Raw genomic sequence first — 11,109 nt, 5'->3', positions numbered from 1 at the left:
TTTTCTCTAGAGGCGCCACAAGTAATCTTTCTTTGGCCCCTTTCCTTCATTCTTTTATGGTAGTTGATTATCACATTAAATACACGATTTTCCTATCATTTTCTAGGATACCTTCTATAAAGTAGTATTTGCTCCAAAAGGTGTTACATGTGGAATACCGACAAAAAGAGATACGCGAACACGGTAAAATCCCATAAGGCCTACTATGTAGGCACAAAATAACTACCTAATTCATCACATAAATTGGATTCAACAGTTGGAGTTGTCCGCCTCGATCAATGCGGTGCGAGATTGAATCCCGCATTGTACATATTTTTAGCTTTCTTTTATTTAATTTTATGCATATTTTTTAAAAATATCTATATTAAAAAATTATTTACATAAAATATTTTAAAAATCAAGCATTTGAAAGAGTTACATGTGTATAGAAAAATGTTTCTCATGTATACGAAAGATGTATCAGAAAAATACAATGTGTATGAAAAAGTTGATCTTGTATATTAAAAAGTTTAACCAAACATTTGAAAAATGTTAAACAAGTAATTGAAAAATGTAAATCAAGCATTTGAAATAATATCAAATATGCATAGAAAAAATCTTGACCATGTATTAATCAAAGTTAATCTTATATTGTATTAAAAAATGTGAAACTTGTATTTGTAAAATGTTAATCAAGAATTTAAAAATGTTAAATATATATAGAAAAATGTTAATATTGCATTTGAAATATGTTAATTAGGCATTTGAAAAAAAATTAAATGTGTAGAAAAATTGTTGACCATGTATTAAAAAAATTATCAATCTTGTATCTGAATTTTTTAATCAAGCATTTTAAAATGTTTGCAAAAATGTTGATAATGTATTAATAAAGTTAATATTCTATTGTACTCAAATAATGTTAAAATTGTATTCAGAAAATGTTAATCAACATTTGAAAAATGTTAAATGAATATAGAAAAATATTGACCATGTATTAAAAAATGTTAATTAAGCATTTTAAAATTTTAAAATATGTATAGAAAACTGTTGAGCATGTATTAAAAAATATTAATCTTTTTTTTGGAAATTTTAATCAAGCATTTTTTAATGTGTATATAAAAATGTTGACCATGTATTAAAAAAACCTTAATCTTGTATTTGTAAAATGTTAATCAGGCATTTTATATTTTTTAAATGTGTATAGAAAGAACACTCAGGGCTGCAAACGAGTCGAGTTCGAGCGAGTTGGCCTCGACTCAGCTCAACTCATACTAAAATTCGAGCGAGCTCAAAATGTGCGAAGCTCAAGGTCGAGTTGTAGAAAGTGGCTCATGCTCAGCTTGTAACGATCTCGAGTCGATCTCGAGCTAGTTTCGAGCTAAATAAGATGATTTCTAAAATTACTTGATGACAAATTTTAAAGTAAGATAGGCCACAATAGAAAAAATCTATAAAATTTGACTTATTCTTTCTCAACTTAAGAGTAGTATTTAGTAACAAGAGATCATGGATAGAAGACCATGAAGGTGCGCCTGCTCTTAAACTTTGGCCAAAATAACAAGATATTGAACATATGGTTGGTCACATGTCATATTGAGGCTAAATTTTCTCCACGCTTGATTTTCATGTTTGCTAGTAGGTAAAATGAAGAAAGAAATCGTACATAACATATATGGCAATGGATGATCATAATTCTTCATAACAGAGATTAATATTATTTAATATATTTATATGATATCGAGCTATCGAGTGAAAATCGAGCGAGCCAATGCAGGCTCAAAATCAGCTCATTTCTCCATCGAGCTACATAAAGTGTTTATACTCAGCTCATTTCTTTTCGAGTCGATCTCGAGTCGAGCTAGAATACGAGTCGATCTCGAGCCGCTCATGAGTCTCGACCTTTCCTTGCACCCTGCTGACCATGTATTAAAAAAAGGCAAACTTGTATTTAAAAAATGTTCTTGATGCATACGAAAAATGTAGAATGAAAACCTAAAGAAACAAATAAAAATAAAAAAGCCAAAGGAAAACGGAAACAACAACAAATAATAAACCAAAGAAAAAAGTGCAAAAACGAATGGAAAATAGTGAAAACCGATAAATAAGCAAAGAAAACAAAGAAAACCAAATAGAAAACAATGCAAAAAATTAAAACCAAAAGAAGACAATGCGAAAAAAATAAAACCAAGAAAACCAATCAAGAAACAAAAGAAAAACAATGAAAACCAAGAAAAACCAGGGAACGAAAAAACCATCAAAACCAAGAAAGAAAGAACTAAAGATAAAAAAAATAATGAACCCCGAGAAGAAAAGAGAGAAAGAACGAAAGGAAAAAAAGTGAAACCCAAGAAAGAAAGAAATAAAAACAAAGAAAAACTGGTGAAAACCGATAAAGAAATAAAGAAAATAAATGAAAAAGCAAAGAAAACAGGAAACCAAAGAAACCATGAATAAAACCGATGAAAAAAATAAAGGAAAACAAAAAAACCTTAGAAAACCAGAGAAGAAACAAATAAACGAAGAAAGCCAAAAAGAACAAAAAAAAGTAAAACACGAGCAAAACGCACCGAGCGAATGAGCACGGCCGGGTGAGTGAGCTAGTGAGCGCGCAGAAAAGGGTCGGCCCTTTACGGTAGATAGCATGGGAACTTTCAGCGAGATAGAAGCTAGTCTCGCGCTAAACGAGATATAGCTCTCGCATGGATTGTCGGGGCAATACGGTACTTCCTTCGTCTGGATTTATTTGGACCCTTGTATTATGGATTAAATTATGACCATGTGTATATAACTAACAAAATATCATTTGTATGGTACAAAAGATACATTATTGGTTTGTATTAGAAAGAGGTTTCCTACCATGTACTCCCTTCGTCTCAAAATTCTTGTCTTATATTTGTGTAGATACGCATGTATCTAATACTAAAACGTGACTTGATACATTCATATTTAAACAAATTTAAGACAAGAATTTTAGGATGGAAGAAGTAATTTTTATGACATATAGTTTACAACTCATTAGTTCTTTTATCAAAGTTAAACACTAAATATGAGAGGGGGCAATAAATCCAGACGGAGGATGTACTATGCCTACATCTTTCTCCGATATCTCTTATCCTACGGGGTAGCAAATGTCTCGTACTCTCTTTGTTTAGATTTATTATTAGCCCCGGTCCTATTTTGTGCTAACATTTGACAATAAATTTAACTCGTAAAATGTAAACTATATGCCATAAAAATTATATCATTAGAATTCTTTTTCGACTAAAAATCAAACAACATACTTTTTGTAGCACATATTATATATTTTTTAGTCACATGAATGGTCAAAATTATCATAAAATATAAAGGGGTCTAATAAACTCGGACCGACGAACTAGGTCTCAAATAAAAAAAATGATCGTCGTCTGGGCGTAGGCTAGCTAGGCACGCGGGATGCGGCCATCCCCCGTACTCCTACGTGCGTGCCCACAGGGGTAGAGAAGCCGCTTCCTTGCTCCGAGGTGTGCCGCGTGCGTGCCGTGCGCGGCGCCCCCGTACCGACGCCTGCCGCGGTGGTGCCACGCCGTAGCAGCAGCACGCGCGGGATGGCCTGGAAAGGCGCGGAGTCTAGTGCGCGGCCGCGGCGTGGTGCGTGCCCCTGCCGCCGGCCCTATCGGCGCGCGCGCGGTCCTCCCTCCTCGACTGGCGTCGGCCCGGTGCAGTGCAGTGCAGTGCACGCGCGCGGCCTTCGTCGCCTGCCCGGCCGGTACGGCGTCTGCTTTTCTTTCGAGCCCACCCACTGCCCGATGGACCAGTCTCAGTCGCTGCATTCGACGGAGCGGCACCAGTCCAGTCCTGTACAGCTCGAGCGAATTCCCGTGAGCAGCGAAACAACGTTTGATCCTCCGGGTCACTCCGTGCGTGCACAAGCTGTTCAATGCATGTGCCGTGCGGTTGCGTGCATGGGCCGGCCGGGCTGAAAATCTTCCGGGGCGCCGCTTCGAGGCAAGGCGTCTGATGAACATCTATCTCACTGACAGCGCAGGCGACACAGCACGACGACATAAAGGGGGCTCTGTATGCGAATCCACCAGTAGCTTGCTCACTGCGGCAACACCCGTCATAAAAAGGAAACAAAAGAAAAACTCGTTGAGGCAACAACGTAAATGAACCCATGCGCCACTGTTAAACAGCATTGTGTGTTAGTAAGCTTTATTATTATTATTATTATTACAAAAAGAAAACTATCTGCAAGCAAGCAAGCTAGCTCCTCCTCTCACTCCCCCGGAGCTATGATGGTCACCATGTTCCGCTCCCAGCCGCTTTACCAACGGCTACATGCGATTCCTATTCTTTCACGTACACTAGTGACGCCGAATGGCCCCTTAGATTAGCTTAAATATTCAGATTAGTGGCACTAATCAGCAGTCACCACCATCATGTTCCGCTGCCAAAAGGCCATGGAGCACGGGCTACGCTAGCTAGCCCTCAAAACTAATCCTCACACACACCAAAAGATGGCAGTGGCAATGTGGGATATCATACCCGAGAGGTAGCTAGAGATCAGAACAAAAGTGCATCAACACCTTTACCAAGCATGTCCCCCTTTACATAGCCAAGAGGCAGTTTTCAATAGATGCCCACATACTAAGCATCCCCATTACCCCTAAACGATTGCATGTCTTGCAATGTTAATGGCCGACCGAGCCGCCCACACAAAAACGAGATATCTCTAACTTTAGGCCTTCGCATTGGTGTGCTAACATGGCTAGCTAGCTGCATCCAAGTGTATCTCGGGTAGCTTTACACCCTCTGCATTTCTCCTGGGAATTTCATGTACAAGTAGGGGTGGGGCTATGTGAGCAAATCATGTTTAGGTAGAGCGATGAGTTGAAGACACTGGCCGGTAACAACAATAACAAACAAGGCTGAAAATTAACTTGTCCACAGCAAGTTGCCGAGTGATGTATTAGCACTAGCAGCATTGGTTCTTCCTTGATCAACTGGATATGGTTGTTGTAAAATCAACCGAGACATAGCTAATCCATTGTTAGACTGTATAGTTTCTGTATTTACATATGTATACTATAACGTTGTATACCACCTCATTATATATATATGTGATAGGCCACCTCTAGAGGGTTGTGCCGGTTCCCCCAAACCCTATTGTCTTACATGGTATCACGCTAGGTTACATCCGCTTCCGCCTAAAAACCCTAAACCGCCACCGCCGCCGTCGCCACCGCAACCGCCGCCGCCGTCGCCCGACCGCTGCAATCGCCGCTATGTCGTCCGCCGCTGCGTCCGGTTCCACCGCCGCCGGGTTTCTGCCGGCCTCCCTCGCCGCGCTACTATCGCGGCCGCTGGACGCCGCCTCCCTTCAGGCGCCGATCGGGACGAGGAGCGTCGGCTCCCTGTTCGCGCTACCACCGGCTGCCTCCTCGCCTGGCCAGGCGCTCGCGGTCCATACCGCCGCCGCCCCGTCAACCGCGGCCGACGCGCCCTCGGCAACCGCGCCGCTGGTGGCGGAGGACGCCGTGATGGCGGGCTTCGCGGCGTCAACCGCGGCCGTCGCGCCCCCTGCCACCGCACCGGTTGCCTCTCCGACAGTCTCCTCGATGGGATCGCAGCCGCCGCCGCCGTTTCACTTCGGCCATCTCATCACCATCAAGTTGTCATCGGACAACTACATCTTCTGGCGTACGCAGGTTCTTCCGCTTCTTGGGAGTCACTACCTGCTTGGCTATGTCGACGGCTCTCTCCCTTGCCCTCCTGCGCTGGTTGACAGCGTGCACGGTCCGGTCTATAATCCGGCTCACCGTGTTTGGACAGGGCAGGACCAGGCGAACCTCTCCTCCATCCAGGGGTCGCTCTCTCCGGCTGTTGCTGAGCTTGTTGTCTTCGCCAAGACGTCTCATGAGGCGTGGACTATTCTTGAGCGCTCGTTTGCGGCACAGTCGCAGGCTCGTGTATCTGGGCTCCGTCGCCAACTTGGGGAGTGTCAGAAGCTTGACTCCACCGCCACTGAGTTCTACAACAAGGTCAAGGGCCTCGCCGACACGCTGGCCTCCATTGGACAGCCCCTCAGCGACTCCGAGTTCAACTCGTTTATTGTCAATGGTCTTGATGAGGAGTATGACACCTTAGTCGAGATCATCAATGAGAGGGGCAACTCCACACCCATGCCGGCACACGAGGTCTTTTCACGCCTCCTTCTTACTGAGCAACGAGTTGAGACGCGTCGATCCAGGGGCAACGGCTCCCTCTCGGCCAACGCCGCCACCAAGGGTGGTCGCTCTTCTTCATCATCCAGGGCTCCTTCGGGGCAGCCACCGCCGCCCGCCTCGGCCCCTCCTCCTACTGCGACATTACCGGGGGCTGGCGGTCCGCGTGTGTGTCAGCTTTGTGGTCGTGATGGGCACTGGGCCTCGAAGTGTCACAAGCGCTTCCAGCGGAGTTTTCTTGGTCTCGGCAATGACGGCAAGGATACACGCAACTTTGCTCGTCAGGTCGCCATGGCTGATCGTCCGCCGCCGTAGAAGCCACAGGGACACACTCAGTCCTACTCCATCGATCCCCACTGGTACATGGACTCTGGGGCGACAGAGCACCTGACCAGCGAGATGGGGAAGCTTCACACTCGTGAACCCTATCATGGCTCCGACAAGATCCACACCGCCAATGGAGCAGGTATGCACATCTCTCATATTGGTCAAGCATCACTTCTCACTAGACATGCCAATAGGAGTCTTCAACTTCGCAATGTTCTTCGAGTTCCATCTGTGACACGTAATCTTCTTTCAGTTCCTAAACTCACACGTGATAATAATGTGCTTTGTGAATTTCATCCTTTTGATCTTTTTATTAAGGATCGGGGCACGAGGGACATTCTTCTTAGTGGGCGGCTCTGTCAGGGTCTCTATCGTCTGGAGCATCCTGGCGTCTCTCGCGTCTTCAGTGGAGTTCGGGTATCTCCGTCACAGTGGCATGCTCGTCTTGGTCACCCAGCCACACCTATTGTCCGGCATGTTTTGCGTCGTCATGAGCTTCCTAGTGTGTCTAGCAATAAAGATGTAGAAGTGTGTGATGCTTGTCAGCAGGGGAAGAGTCATCAACTTCCTTTTTCGGAGTCCGGTCGTGAGGTGAAACATCCTTTAGAACTTGTGTTTTCAGATGTATGGGGTCCTGCTCAGACTTCTGTTAGTGGTCATAATTATTATATCAGTTTTGTTGATGCTTACAGTCGTTTTACCTGGCTTTATCTTATCAAACGTAATCTGATGTGTTTGGCATTTTTGTTCGGTTCCAAAAACATGTTGAACGACTTCTCAAGCACAAAATTGTTCATGTTCAGTCGGACTGGGGTGGCGAGTATCGCAACCTCAACTCCTTCTTTCAGTCGCTTGGGATCGCTCACCGTTTAGCATGTCCACACACACATCAGCAGAATGGTTCAGTAGAACGTAAGCATCGTCACATTGCTGAAGCTGGTCTGACTCTTTTGGCCCATGCATCTGTTCCGTTTTGTTTTTGGAGTGATGCTTTCACCACTGCATGTTTTCTCATCAATTGTACTCCCACTCGTGTTTTGAACATGAAGACTCCCATTGAAGTTCTCCTTAATGAACAACCGGACTACACCTTTATCAAGGTGTTTGGGTGTGCTTGCTGGCCCCATCTCCGTCCATATAACAAGCGCAAGCTCGAGTTTCGTTCCAAGAAGTGTGTTTTTCTTGGTTATAGCTCTCTTCATAAAGGATACAAATGTCTTCATGTGCCCACTAATCGTGTCTACATCTCTCGGGATGTTGTGTTTGATGAACATGTATTTCCCTTTGCCAAACTCCCTGTGTCCACTGCCGAGCCACCAACCATGCATTCATCCTCTGCTGCTTCTGACCAATTTGATGATGTTGCATATTCTCCTCTATTGTTGCCTAACCATGGTGCAGGCACTGGTCGTGGGGCTTGTTTGGAGATCTTGGAGGCGCCATCGTCCTCTTCGTCGCCATCGCCTTCCTCGTTGGCACCTTCTGTTGTGCATGAGGAGCACATGGCGCCCCTGCATGGCCTCGGTTTCCGTGCCCATGCACGGCTGATCGATGTCCCGGTCCGGTCGCCTCTAGCTTCTGGGCTGTCTTCGCCACCATCGCGCCCTGCGACTGGGCCGGCCTCGCCGGTCCCCGTCTCGCCCAGGGCGTCTGGGCAGTCGTCACCAGGCCTGGCCTCGCCCGCCCTCGCCTCGCCCAGGGCGTCTGGGCCGCTGTCACCAGGGCCGGCCTCGCCTGCCCTCGCCTCGCCAAGGCCGTCTGGACCGTTGTCACTGGAGCTGGCCTTGCCCACGCTCGGTTCGCCCATGGCCTCTGGGCCGCTGTCGTCGGGCCCGGCTTCGCCATGCAGCCCAGAGCCGTCTGTCCCGGGCTCGCCTGAGGCGATGCCTGCATCTCCGTCGACCGTGATGTCTCCATCACCCTCGCCGCCGCCGGCTCCTGCTGCTGCTCTACGTCCACATACGCGCAGCCGGAGTGGCATTTTTCAGCCTAAGCAGCGTCACGATGGAACAGTTGCTTGGTTAGCGGCGTGCATGTCTGCTGCTCTTGCAGATCCATCCTCTGAGCCACGCATGTATCAAGCTGCTATGCGCATTCCTCATTGGAGAGAGGCCATGGAGCAGGAGTATCAAGCGCTTATTCGCAATCAGACATGGACTCTTGTTCCTCCACCATCACGGGTTAATGTCATTGATTCAAAATGGGTGTTCAAAGTGAAGAGGAATTCTGATGGGTCCATTGAGCGCTATAAAGCTCGTCTGGTTGCTCGTGGATTTCGACAGCGTTTTGGTCTTGACTATGAAGACACCTTCAGTCCAGTGGTCAAGCCTACTACCATCAGACTTCTTCTCTCTCTCTTGCCGTTACTCGAGGTTGGTTTCTTCGTCAGCTTGATGTTCAAAATGCTTTTCTTCATGGTGTGTTGGAGGAGGAGGTTTATATGCGCCAGCCTCCGGGTTTCTCTGATCCGGATCACCCTGATCATCTTTGTCGTCTGTCCAAGGCAATTTATGGTCTGAAGCAGGCTCCTCGTGCTTGGCATGCTTGTCTTGCAATGGCTCTTCGTGCTCATGGTTTTGCATCATCAACTACTGACTCCTCACTGTTTTTTCTTCAAAGGCCTGAGGTTACTATGTACTTGTTGGTCTATGTAGATGATATCATTTTGGTCAGCTCCTCTCAGTCGGCTGCTACTGCGCTTGTTCGCTCGCTTGGTGCTGATTTTGCGGTCAAGGACCTTGGGAAGCTTCATTACTTTCTTGGTGTGGAGGTTACTTCTCGGGATGCTGGCCTTGTTATGACGCAGAAGAAGTACTCTCTGGATTTGTTGCAGCGCGCTGGGATGCTTAAGTGCAAACCGACGACTACACCCATGTCTACCACTGATAAGCTCACTGCTGTTGATGGTGCGCTTCTCTCTTCTTCTGATGCGACAGAGTACAGGAGTATTGTTGGTGGGCTTCAGTACTTGACCATCACGAGACCGGACATTTCCTTTGCTGTTAACCGAGTCTACCAGTATCTGCAGTCACCCCGTGATACTAATTGGTCTGCTGTTAAGCGAATTTTGCGCTATATTCGTTTCACGGTGGCTCATGGATTGCATATTCGGCCGTCTGACTCTGGTTGTCTTTCAGCATATTCTGATGCAGACTGGGCTGGCAATCCAGATGACAGGCGATCCACGGGGGGTTATGCTGTATTCTTTGGCTCTAACCTGATTGCCTGGAGTGCTCGAAAACAGGCTACTGTCTCGCGTAGCAGTACTGAGGCTGAGTATAAGGCTGTGGCCAATGCCACTTCGCAGATTATCTGGGTACAGTCCTTGCTTCGGGAGTTGGGTATACCCCAATCACAGCCTCCTGTTCTTTGGTGTGATAATATCGGTGCTACATACCTTTCTGCAAATCCGGTATTCCATGCCCGAACGAAACACATTGAAGTTGACTATCACTTTGTGCGTGAACGTGTCTCTCAGAAGCAACTACAGATCAAGTTTATTTCCTCCAAAGATCAACTTGCTGACATCTTCACCAAGCCATTGCCTTTACCGCAGTTTGAGACTTGCAGGCGCAATCTTACCCTTCTAGATTCTTTAGGAAGTGGCTAAGATTGAGGGAGGGTGTTAGACTGTATAGTTTCTGTATTTACATGTGTATACTATAACGTTGTATACCACCTCATTATATATATGTGATAGGCCACCTCTAGAGGGTTGTGCCGGTTCCCCCAAACCCTATTGTCTTACGTCCATTTATATTTTTTCCTAAGCCGAGACATGCGTGACACTACATGCAGAGCAGAGGTTAGACGGCGGTCGGCTTTGAAACATGTTACCCACAACCGCGAATGCCAAAACATCACTGGCATGCAAAGATTGGTTTTTGTCATAATTGAACACGTACACATCCGCCATGTTTGAGCACGTACGCACTCTGGCAGACTTATATTTTGTAATGGCTCCAACTGCTAGAGGTATGGCCGTTTCCAGCAACAAAATCCAAAGCGGCAGATCAGCTGAAACTGAAAGCAATGACACGGCAATAGCTTCCTCTGGAGAACTATATGGCACAAGCACGGCGACTGAGGAGTTTTAAGAAGCAACAGAAGTTGCGCATGATTGGGTTTGTACCTAAAGCATGGTATGCACTCACTTCCGGACACTGTAATTTTAATTTGGCCTGTCAGACCAAAGTAAGCTTATAACTGAACACTTGGTCATCTGTGACGGCAACTGAATACTGCAAAACATTTCTGAGTGGGTTGAGTCTGTTACTTATTTTCCTCTTTCCCTTTGCATCATGTAACAGCTCAGTGGCAAAATATTAATGTGGTGCAATCATATAGGAGTATATAAAACAAGCTAGTCAACTTGTTTGGATCTGTGCAGCAACTATGAGGTAGGTCAGTTCCATCATTATTTCTCTTCGTATGATACCCGCGGCATAATAATTCTCCTAACCACCCAAATAGTGGTAATAAGGAAAAGCTTCATGCATTGTTTTCTCTTTCTTCTTCAGTTTCTTCTTCCTCCAGTTTGTATATAAAGCTGAGACAATCATATGACATGTTGCACGTGTACCACTGAAGACTAACGCCC

Source organism: Triticum urartu, chromosome 7A, assembly GCF_056163025.1.
Source record: "Triticum urartu cultivar PI428250 chromosome 7A, HENAU_Tu73, whole genome shotgun sequence".
NCBI lineage: Eukaryota > Viridiplantae > Streptophyta > Magnoliopsida > Poales > Poaceae > Triticum > Triticum urartu.
The sequence above is the reverse complement of the archived record's forward strand: the minus strand, read 5'-3'. Positions refer to the sequence as shown.